A 12,258-nucleotide genomic window follows, 5' to 3' on the forward strand; every position below is an offset into this window, starting at 1 on the left:
AATATAAAATTTAACTGGGCGTGGTGGTGCATGCGTATAATCCCAGCTACTTGGGAGGCTGAGGCAGGAGAATCACTTGAACCCAGGTGGTGGAGGTTGTAGTGAGCTGAGATCTCGCCATTGCACTCCAGCCTGGGTGACAGGGTGAGACTTCGTCTCACACACACACAACCAAATAATAACATAGTCACAAATTCTTTCTGTAATAGAGTGTTGAGAAACTTATTTGGACACATAGTTTGATCCCCCTCCCCTGCCAACCCAAAGTTTTTTCTTGAAATTTTATTTTTCAACTAAACTGGATTTTTACGTGAAACATCTCAAATCTGTTGTCTTTAAAAATTCCTTTATCTTGAGTCTGGCTTTTGTTAATGCTCTTGTTCTGTCTTTCTTCCTAAGTTCTTGGAAATTTCTGTCTGCCTTCACTTCCTCATCTTCCATTTATTCCTCATTTCACCACAGTTCCATTTAAATCCTCACATGTATGCTGAAATGGTTTTCTTAAAGGTTACCTTTTGACTGCCATATCCAGTGGCTGTACTTCTTAGTATTTCTATTTGACCCTTGCAGCACTTATCATTTTACTCCTAAAACTCTTTATGACCTGTTCATGTTTTTAGTTTCTTCGGAAGGACTCTTTTGCCTGTCTACCACTATTTAAAGCAGTCTCCATGGTCTTTTTTTAAAAGCCTCTACGGTCTGTCCCTGAGCTACCTCCCTTCATGATCCAATTTCAGTCAGTCTGATTTTTCACTTTAGTTCTAGTGATCCATATGGTCAAATCTAAATTCTTTTTTGCCTTGTCCTCAAGCATTAGCTGTTTCTTTCCTCACAGTTTGGTTATTGTCATCACTGTTTTCCTACATAATCATCTTACAGTAATTTTATTTTTCTCTTTTCCTGTGTCCTTTGTTTTGTTTTCTTTTTCAAGACAGATTCTCTCTCTGTTGCCCAGGCTGGAGTGCAGTGGCACAATCTTGGTTCACTGCAACCTCTGCCTCCTGGGTTCAAGTGATTCTTGTGCATCAGCCTCATGAGTAGTTGGGATTACAGGTGTGCACCACCACACCCAGCTAATTTTTCTATTAGTAGAAATGGGATTTTGCTATATTGGCCAAGCTGGTTTTAAACTCCTGATCTCAAGTGATCTGCCTGCCTTAGCCTCCCCAAGTGCCAAGATTACAGGTGTAAGCCACCATACCCAGCCTCTTATGTCCAATTTGTTATGAGATTGAGTCAACCCCAGAAGTACTTACAATTCATCTGTTGCTCTTGTCACATCACAGTCATAGTAGATGCTCATCTCACCTGGACTCAAAATACCTAAAGTGTTTTAGGCTGCCTGCAGTCCTGTGTGCTCTCCCGCTTTATTCCATTCCATTCCTTGTGTTACCAACAGATTAACTTTTCTAAAACATACAGGATTATTACTCTTCTCTGTAGAAGTATCCCTTGGCTCCTCCTTCCTAAAAGAGTAAAGGTCAAATGCTTAGCATAGCACCGAAGAGCCTTTCCTTATATCTTATAGGCCCTTCCCTTACAGCTTCGTGTAACACAATCTGTTTGATATGACCAATTTTCCACTTTACCAGGAACTTTTAGAATTCTTTGCTTTTGCTGGGGAAATAAATGTCTGGAATAAAACATAGTGAAATCTTATTTCTCTTTTCAAAGCTCAGACATTATCTCCTGTACTGCCTTTACGTCAGTTGTCCCCAACCTTTATGGCACCAGGGACTGGTTTTGTGGAAGACCATTTTTCCACGGACAGGGGTTGGGTGGGGGATAGTTTCAGGATCAAACTGTTCTACCTTAGATCGTCGGGCATTAGATTTTCAGGAACATCAACCTAGATCTGAACTAAATGTGCAGTTCACAATAGGGTTCACGTTCCTATGAGAATTTAATGCTGCCGCTGATCTGATGGGAGATGGAGCTGAGGTGGTAATGCCCACTTGCACCCCACTCACCTACTGCTGTGTGGCCCAGTTCCTAACAGGCCATGGGCTGGTACCAGTCTATGGCCTAGGGTGTTGGGGACCCCTGCTTTACAGGGGACATCTCCAACTGTCTCCTCACCCAGTAGTTGGTATAGACCCAAATCTGTCTGCTGTCCTCTGCTCATAGAATTAAATGTACGTACTAAGTACGTCTAGGACTGTAGCTAAATTTTGAACTAGAAGTTAGGAATTTTATCACTTTGCATCCCCAGCACCTAATATGTAGTATACTTGGTGTTCAAAAAATATTCGAAGGAACATATTGTACATAAGGGGTGGAGGAAAATTAGGTAGGTTTCCTTTCTTCTTAAAGACAGTCTTGCTCTGTCACCTAAGCTGGAGTGCAGTGGCACGATCATGGCTCACTATAGCCTCAGACTTGTGGGCTCAGGTGATTCTCCTGCCTCATCCTTTTGAGTAGTTAGGACTCCAGGTACTCACCACCGTGCTTGGCTAAGTTTAAATTTTTTTTGTGTAGAAACAGGGTCTCACTATGTTGCCCAGGCTGGACTTTAACTCCTGGCCTCAAGTCATCCTCCCACCTCTGTAGGTTTGTATAATTTAAAGTCATTCTGACTTCATATTCAATTCTAGGATTGCAACAGAAAGAAAAGTGGAGACAAGTTAGATGAGAAGTTACTATAAAGAAACCACATTTCTTGTTTTGTACTGCAGTCTTACCAAAACTCTTTTAAGAAGGTAGCTATTAGATATCCAGGCCCATTGGGCAGCTTGGAGAGAGTCAGTATAGTATTAATAAACCTGTAGAATGTGTGAAACTTACTTACCCAATGTTTTTCCTTCAGCTGGTTTTTCTGGAGCTAACACTGAAAATTAATTACAAACTAAAGATAAATTTTATTCCTAAAATGATTTAAATGGCAAATACAAGAAGCACTTCTTTTTGGAGACAGTGTGTCCCTCTTTCACTCTAGCTACTTTATCTTTTTGAGACAGAGTCTAATTCTTTTGCCCAGGCTGGAGTGTGGCGTCACAATCTCAGCTCACTGTAGCTTCAACCTCCCAGTGAGTGTCAAGTGATCTTCCCAGCTCAGCCTCCTGAGTAGCTGGAACTACAGATGCATACACCATGCTCAGCTAATTTATATATATATTTTTAGAGATAGTATTTCACCATGTTGCCGAGATTTGTCTTGAATTCCTGGGCTCAAGCATTCCTCCCACCTCAGCCTACCAAAGTGCTGGGATGACAGGCATGAGCCACCATGCCTGGCTACATAAGAAGCAGCTTGATATCTCAGAGTCTGATGCAAAATTTCACATTTCTAAGTCTTAATTGGTGAATAAAGTCTGGTTATCAGACAGGCATTCTGTTTAAGCTTTTGTGGTTTTCTTTACTAATGTTAAAAAAAATACAAAAATTATAAATACAGATGACAGTGTGTCCTATTTTTTTCAGTCTATATCCATTCCACTGCAGGAATGGAACAAGGACATAAAGGTTACATGTTTTCACATAGTTAGTCCTTCTATAAAACCTGTAAAACCACTTTTTTATTTATTTAGAAACAGGGTCCCACTCTGTTGCCCAGGCTCACTGCATCCTTGACTTCCCTGGGCTCATATGACCCTCCCTCTCCTCAGTCTCCCAAGTAGCTGGGACTACAGGTGTGCACCACCATGCCCCACTAATTTTTTTTTTTTTTTTTTTGTAGAGAGAGTTTTGCTGTGTTTCCCAGGCTGGTCTTGAACTCCTGGGTTCAAGCGATCTGCCCACCTCAGCCTCCCAAAGTGCTGGGATTACAGGCATGAGTTGCTGCTTCCAGCCACGATCTTTGAGCATTTGTAGCAATATAGCTGAGGTTCATTAAAAGGGAGTAAGGCTGGGCATGGTGGCTACACCTGTAATCCCAGCATGTTGGGAGGCCCAGGTGGGAGAATTGATTGAGCGCAGAAGTTTGAGACCAGCCTGGGCCACACAGCAAGACTTCCCATCTCTAGGTAATAAAACAGCCAGGCACAGTGGCACACACCTGTAGTCCTAGCTACTCAATCAAGAGGCTGAGGTGGGAAGATGGTTTGAGCCCAGGAGCTAGAGGCTGCAGTGAGCTATGATCAAGCCACTGAACTCCAGCCCCAGTGAAAGCTGGCTCTCTCAAAAAAACAAAACAAAACTCCATCAAAACCACACTTGTATAACTTTGAGAAAATTACTTGACTTAGTCTGTATTTCTCATCCATCAGTGGGAGGATAATATCTGTTCTGTTAATTTGTGGTGAAAGTTAAGTGACAGAACATGCCAAATGTTTACTGAGCACATGCCTGACTTTACTCTAGATACTTGACATGTTAGCCTCTGCTTCTGGAATTAAAATAGTCCAAAGAATAGTTACAAGAGTTCTGTGCTGGGTCACTCATCATTTCACACCTTCCTCATTAATTATCTCCTCTTTGTATTCTTCTAATTTGGGGCAGAGGATAGGCATCTGTGAGGAGGAAAGCTTCATGAGGGGGTCAAGGCAAGGTATGGTGGAGGTAGGTGGACATCAAACACAAACTTACTCCTACTAAACTGTTTTTCCCAAGCTGGCATTTCAGAATCATGTCTTATACAGACTGCCTGTTCTTGATATAATTGAATTACAAATTTGTGACTGCCATTTATAGGTGATAGTGGTACACAGGCAAAAGGAGAGACAGATGACAGTTGCCTTATGGTGTAATACAGTATGACTGGCTGACTTGAATACAGGGCAATGCAAAATGAGAAACATGAAGTGTAAGGTAGGTTCCTCAGAAAAGCTTGTAACCTAGGGGTGTCTTCAGGGTTTGCTAACTGGTATCTTCCACTGATGCTTTTTATTTTCTTTTAACAGGAGACATATTTGTGTAAATAGCATTTGGAGTCCCACTCCTCCACTTATCCATGACCATAGGCTAATTTGTTTGGGCTTTAGTTTCTCCATCATTACAATGAAGAGATGTCCTGTCCTTTTCCACCCTGTTCTAAAATTGTGTAACTTTTTATTTTTTTAAGACAGAGTCTTACTCTGTCACCCAGACACAACCTCTGCTTCCTGGGTTCAAGTGATTCTCCTGTCTCAGCATCTGGAGTAGCTGGGACTACAGGGAGACCTGACCATGCCTGGCTGGTTTCTATTTTTAGTAGAGACGGGGTTTCACCATGTTGGCCAGGCTGGTCTTGAACTCCTGACCTAAAGTGATCCACCCGCTTCGGCCTCCCAAAGTGCTGGGATTACAGGTGTGAGCCACTGTGCCCGGCCATATATATATTTGATATTACTTGCCATATCATAGGAGGTGATATGGGTGTATATTTTAAAGAGATATTACTCCTAATGTCATTTTTGGTTGATATGGGTGTATATTTTAGAGATATTATTCCTAGTATCATAGTCAGTGTAGAGTATGTTTGAACACTTTGGGATATTGTTCATAATATTCAGCATATGACATTACTCGTAATATCAAAGTATGTGTACAGTATTTGGGTACACCCTGTGATAGTATTTGTAATATCTTAGGGAGAGATACTATGAATCACAGGTGTGGGCACCCCCCTGTGATATGGTTTGTAATATCCAGGGGCGGCCAGGGTGTTATTACTTACCATATTGCGGGGGTTGATATGGGTGTATATTTTAAAGAGATATTATCCTAATATCATAGTCGGTGTAGAGTATGTTTGAACACTTTGTGATATTATTTGTAATATCCACCATGTGACATTACTCATAATATCAAAGTATGTGTACAGTATTTGGGTACACCCTGTGATATTATTCATAATATCTTAGGGAGAGACATTACTTCTAATATCAAAGTGGCTGTACACCATGTGTGTACACTCTGATGCTATTGGTAATACCCTAAGAAGAGATGTCACTCCTAATGTCATGGTAGGTGTACACTATGTGTGTACATCTGTTGATATTACTTGTAACATCCTAAAGAGATATTACTCCTCATATCAAAGTGAATTTACATTCTGTAATATTATTCATAGTATCCTAGATATTACTCCTAATATCACAGTGAGTGTACACAATGAGTGTATACCATGTGTGTACACTCCATGATATTATTTGTAATATCATAGAGAGATATGACTTAATATCACAATAAATGTACACATTATGTGTACATTCTGGGATATTTTTAGTATATTAGGTAAATATTACTCCTAATATCAAAATGGGTATACACCATGTGTGTACATTTTGTGATATTATCCATAATATCCTAAGTAGATATTATTCTCATCGTGAAAGTAAGTGTACACTGTGATATTATTCGCAATATCCTAGAAAGATATTGCTCCTAAAGTCACGGTGGGTGTACACCATGTGATATTACTCATAATATCTCAGATATTACTCCTGATATCACAGTTGGTGTAAACTATGTGATACTATTTGTAATATCTTAGGGAGATATTACTCCTAATATCACAGTGGATGTATGCCATGTGATATTATTTGTAATACTCTAGAGAGGTATTACTTTTGATATCACAGTGGGTTTACATTCTGTAATAGTTTTTGTAATATTGTAGAAAGATACTACTGTAAATATCACAAAGGTTGTACACCCTGTGCATTATTTGTAATATCCTAGAACAATATTAATTTTAATATCACAGTTGATGTACATCCTGTGATATTATTTGTAACATTCTAAAGAAATATTACTCCTAATATTACAGTGGGTGTACACTATGTGATATTATTCAAAATATCCCAGGAAGATACTACTCCTAGTGTCACAATGGGTGTATACCATGTGTGTACACCCTGTGATATTATTTGTAATATCCTGGGAAGATATTTCTTCTAGTATTTCAGTGATGTACACCCTTTCAGATTCATATTTTAGAGAGACATTACTTGTAATATCACAGTGGGTGTATGCTCTGTGAAATTACTCATTATATCCTAGGAAAAGATATTACTTTTAATATTACTGTGGGTATATACCCTGTGTGTACACCCTGTGAGTTTATTCATAGTGTGGGTTACTAAGAATAATCTCAAACATTGTATACCCACTGTGATATAGAATAGGGAGATATTACTCCTAATATAACAGTGGGTTTACACATTGTGACATCATTCATAATATCCTACAAAGATATAAATATTATAAATATGAATGTTTTATAATATCAGTGTGTTAACACTACATATTATAAATATGGATATTTTATTAATATCTTAGTGTGTTAACTTGATATTATAAACATCATGGATATTTTATTAATATCATAGTGTTTTAATACCATGTGTTAACCCTGGATATTATACATATCATGAGTATTTTATTAATATCATAGTGTGTTAACACTGGTTATAAACATGGATATTTTATTAACATCATAGTGTGTTAACACTAGGTATTATAAATACCATGGATATTTCATGAATATCATTAACACTGGGTATTAACACTAGATATTATAAATATAATGTATGTTTTATTAATATTCATAGTGTGTTCACACTGTGTTAACACTACATATTATAAATATCAAAGATATTTTGTTAATATATTAGTGTGTTAACACTGGATTATCATAAATATCTAGATATTTTAATATCATAATGTGTTAACACTAGATGTTATAAATATCTTTTAAAAAATTATAGTGTGTTATCACTAGATATTATAAACAGATATTATAAACATCACAGATATTAATAACTGTTTAACACTTTGTGGTAATTCTAGATACTATAACTATCATAGATATTTCATTAATATTAAACTGCATTAATACTGTGTTAACATTAGGTATTATGAATATCATGGATATTTTATTAATATCAGTGTGTTAACACTAGATATAAATATCATTGATGTTTTATTAACATCATAGTGTGTTAACACTAGATATTTTGAATATCATAGATATTTTATTAATGTAATAGTTTTTTAACACTAGATATCACAAATATCAGATATTTTGTTAATATAGTGTATTAACACTAGATATAAATATATATTTTATTAATATTATAGTGGGTTAACACTGTTTTAACTCTAGAGATTATAAATATAATAGATATTTTATTAATATAGTGTTAATACCAGATATTTTAAATATGGATATTTTATTAATATAGTGTGTTAACACTAGATATTGTAAATATCATGGATGTTTCATTAATATCATAGTGTGTTAACACTAGATAATGTAATTAACATGTTTTTCTTAATATCATAGCATATCATCACTAGGTATTATAAATACCATGTTTTATTAATGTCTTAGTGTGTTAACACTAAATAACCTAGATTTTTAAATACTATGGATATTTCATTAATATCACAGTGTGTTAACACTAGATATTATGAATATCATGGATCCTTTTTAATGTCATAGTGTGCTAACCAGCCTGGGCAACAAAGCAACACCTCCTCTCTACAAAAATATTTTTCAAAATTTAATAAAATAAAATAAACATAGCTAGGCATGGTGATGTGTACTTGTAGTCTCAGCTATGCAGGAGGTTGTGGTGGGCAGATCTCTTGAGGTCAGGAGTTTGAGGCCAGCTTGGGCAACATAGCAAGACTCCTCACTCTATAAAAAATTTAAAAAAAAATAGCCAGGTATGGTGGCACTCAACTATAGTACCAGCACTAGGGGGCTGAGGCAGGTAGATGGTGTGAACCCAGGAGGTTGAGGCTGCAGTGAGCCATAAGTGCGCAACTGCACTCCAGCCTGGGTGACGGAGGAGGACTCTGTCTCACAATACAAATAGAAATACAAATAAAATAATGAAATCTCATCAGAGCCTTTTGGCTCTGCAGCCCTTGCAACTCTGGAGCCGTACACTGGGTGTTTTTCCACTGGAAATGAGGAGACTCCTGCCCAGCGTTGTTGCCTGACTAATCAGTGTTTTAAAAAATACATTAATTGGGCTGGGCATGGTGGCTTACACGTGCAATCCCAACACTTCGGGAGAATGAGGCAGGTGGATTACCTGAGGTCCGAAGTTCGAGACCAGCTTGGCCAACATGGTTGGCATCTCTACTAAAAAAATACAAAAATTAGCCAGATATGGTGGTGGGTGCCTGTAATCCAAACTACTTCAGAGGCTGAGGCAGGAGAATCATTTAAACCCAGGGAACAGAGGTTGCAGTGAGCTGAGATTGCACTGCTTCACTCCAGCCTCAGTGAAAGAGTGAGATTCTGTCTCAAAAACAAAAAATATTATATCAACATTTTATCATCATTATTATTTAAGATGGAGTTTCACTCTTGTTACCCAGGCTGGAGTGCAATGGTATGATCTCAGCTCACTGCAACCTCCGCCTCCCAGGTTTAAGCAATTCTTCTGCCTCAGCCTCCTGAGTAGCTGGCATTACAGGTGCTTGCCACCACACCTGGCTAATTTTGTATTTTTAGTAGAGACAGGGTTTTACCATGTTGGAGGGCTAGTCTCGAACTCCTGACCTCAGGTGATCTGCCCATGTCGGCCTCCCAAAGTGCTGGGATTATAGGCACGAGCCACCATGCCCAGCCAATTTTATTATTAATATGTAATGAATAATAATATTTTTTAATTTTTGTTTTGTATTAGTTATATCAACATGTAAAGGTTTTATTATTAAGTAATGAATAAAAATATTTTTAAAATTTTGTCTCATTTTTTAACTTTAATTATTTATATAAAGAAAAAATCTTAGAGATCTTATATAAAGTTAAAAAATGTAAAGGGATGCTAGACCCCAAAAGATTTAGAACTTCTGGTTTAGAAATATTCGGAGTAAGTCACATACAACTTGCTACTTACCTATTTTCTTTCTTTCTTTTTTATTTTAGGAGATGGGAACTTGCTCTGTCACCTAGGCTGGAGTACAGTTGTGCAATCACAGCTCACTTCAGGCTTGAACTCCTGGGCTAAGGATCCTCCTGCCTCAGCCTCCTAAGTAGCCGGGAGTGTAGGTATTCATGATGACACCTGATTAATTTTTAAATTTTTTCATAGACATGGGGTCTCACTTTATTGGTCAGGCTAGTGTCAAATTCCTGGCCTCAAGTGACCCTTCCACCCCCGCCTCCCATCCTAGAGGTATGATCCACTGCAACAAGCACTTGTTCAATTTTCTAAAAAAAAGAAAATTTCTAAAGTAAGGCCGTGGGATGATGGCAGGAAGATGAAAGTAAAAAAACAGAAGAATCAATTCTAATGATTTAATCCCACATATTCTTTTGACAGCAAGAAGAACTTTTAGTAGATACATTTTCTACAAACAAACAAAAGGCAAATAAACAATATTGTACGAGAACTTCAACACACACTGTAATAGTCCCACTTTTCTGACATCGGTTAGGGAGATTCTTCATGGTTTACTCAACTATTGCTATCAGTATTTTGATCCTCTGATTATTTTTAACAACTTACTCATCTGTTAACTTCTCTCCAAGGTATGTCATGTTGTGACATACTGCTACTGCACAAACATGACCAGGGTCATCCTATTATACACATAGAATGCTTTCCTAATTTCTTTTTTTATGCTCTGTCTCTATGTTTTGCATTTTTCTTACCTTTATTGTTAGAAACTCCAGAAAGTCAATTGTATTAATTTATCACCATTTGCTTCATTAATTTATATAGGGTCCAGCCCTACAGGGTTCTCTGAGCGACTCCTAGGTTGTGCAGAGGTGAGAAATTGTAGAAATAAAAGACACAAGAAACAGAGAAGAGAAAAAGAGAATTTGGGCCCAGGGGTCCACTGCTACCCAAATCACAGAGCACAGCAGTGGCCCCGAATGCCTGGATGTTCTCACTTTTATTGAGTTGCAAATCTGGGGGCAGGGTAGGTAGGGTGTGGCAGACCAGAGGCAAAGTAGGGTATGGCAGTGATAGGGTCAAGTACATCACGTGTCATTCAGGTAGGGGCTCAGGAATTTCTGGCACGTGAATTGAGGTAAGGAGCATAATGCATCAGCACATTTTTCATACTTATCAAGAAAAAACTAAAACATTTAAGATTTATATTACTATTACTGATTATCTTTTCTAAGACAAAAGGAACCAGGTGCAGAAGTAGAATATAAGAGTAGACATGGAACGTGACCACTGAAGCATAGCATCACATAGAGACAGTTAAGCCCCCAGATGTCTGTGGGCCTACCTGACAGCTATCAGGCCTTACCACAAGAGCTTGGAGAAGTGGAGTTTTCTCCAAACTTCTCCAGGAAGGAGACGTCTGAGCCATTTTGATGCTTTCACAGTGTTGGCACTGCCGCACAGCTGAGGCACCCTCCAGCAGCCCTTATGCGGGCAACAGAGGGTTTAGAGCATCTTGCCTTAGTGTCATTCATTTCACAATGTCACCCCAGGTTCACACTTCTGACCTGAGAGGCATTAGTAAAAGAATTAAGATCACCTATGAATAACTAAGATCACATATGAATAACTAATAACTACTACGGTTATATTTCTAGTTACTTTCTTCTTCGTTATTTATATGGAAATAGGCTGAGGCCTTTTGTTCCTGCTTTGGTGCTTATGGGATCTCCCCACTAAAAATTTATACTTTGCTTATGGAATTTTCCCCAATAGACCTCATTACAATTTCTAACCTTTTTTTTTTTTTTTCTGAGACAGGGTCTTGCTCTGTTGTCCAGGCTAGAGTGCAGTGGTGCTATCACAGCTTACTGCCGCCATAATCTCCCAGGTTCAAGTGACCCTCCAACCTCAGCTTCCCAAAAGGCTCAGACTATAGGTGTTTGCCAATATGCCCAACCAATATATGGACTTTTCCTATATGTGGGTTCCAGAGGACTGACTGTGAAACGTGAGTATGCAAAAGTATCAGCTGGCCAGATGTGGTGGCTCACACCAGTAATCACAACACTTCGGGAGCCTGAGGCAGGAGGATGGCCTGAGGCCAAGAGTCTGACACAGGCTGCAGTAATGAAGGGAGTCACCATCCCTATGGAAAAATACATCAATTAGCCTAGTGTGGTGTCATGTACCTGTAGTCCTAGCTACTTGGGTCGAGGGAGGCTGAGACTGCAGTGAATCATAATCAGGCCTTTGTACTCCAGCCTGGGTGACAAAGTGAGACCTTGTCTCAAAACAACAAAAAACTAGCACTAACATTAACTGATCTTTTACCAGGTGCCTATAAATACCAGTTTAATTTCTTATAACTGTTTCTTATTTCATTTAACTACTCTGTCTTAAATTACTCCCAGATTTGCACTGTGTTTGTGCAGATGGCCTTTTGTTTAGATTGAATTGTCTCCCAAAGTATTTC

This window comes from Aotus nancymaae, unplaced genomic scaffold (genome assembly GCF_030222135.1).
Source record: "Aotus nancymaae isolate 86718 unplaced genomic scaffold, 86718_ANA_hifiasm-v0.15.2.pri h1tg000002l, whole genome shotgun sequence".
In the NCBI taxonomy this organism is placed as follows: Eukaryota; Metazoa; Chordata; class Mammalia; order Primates; family Aotidae; genus Aotus; species Aotus nancymaae.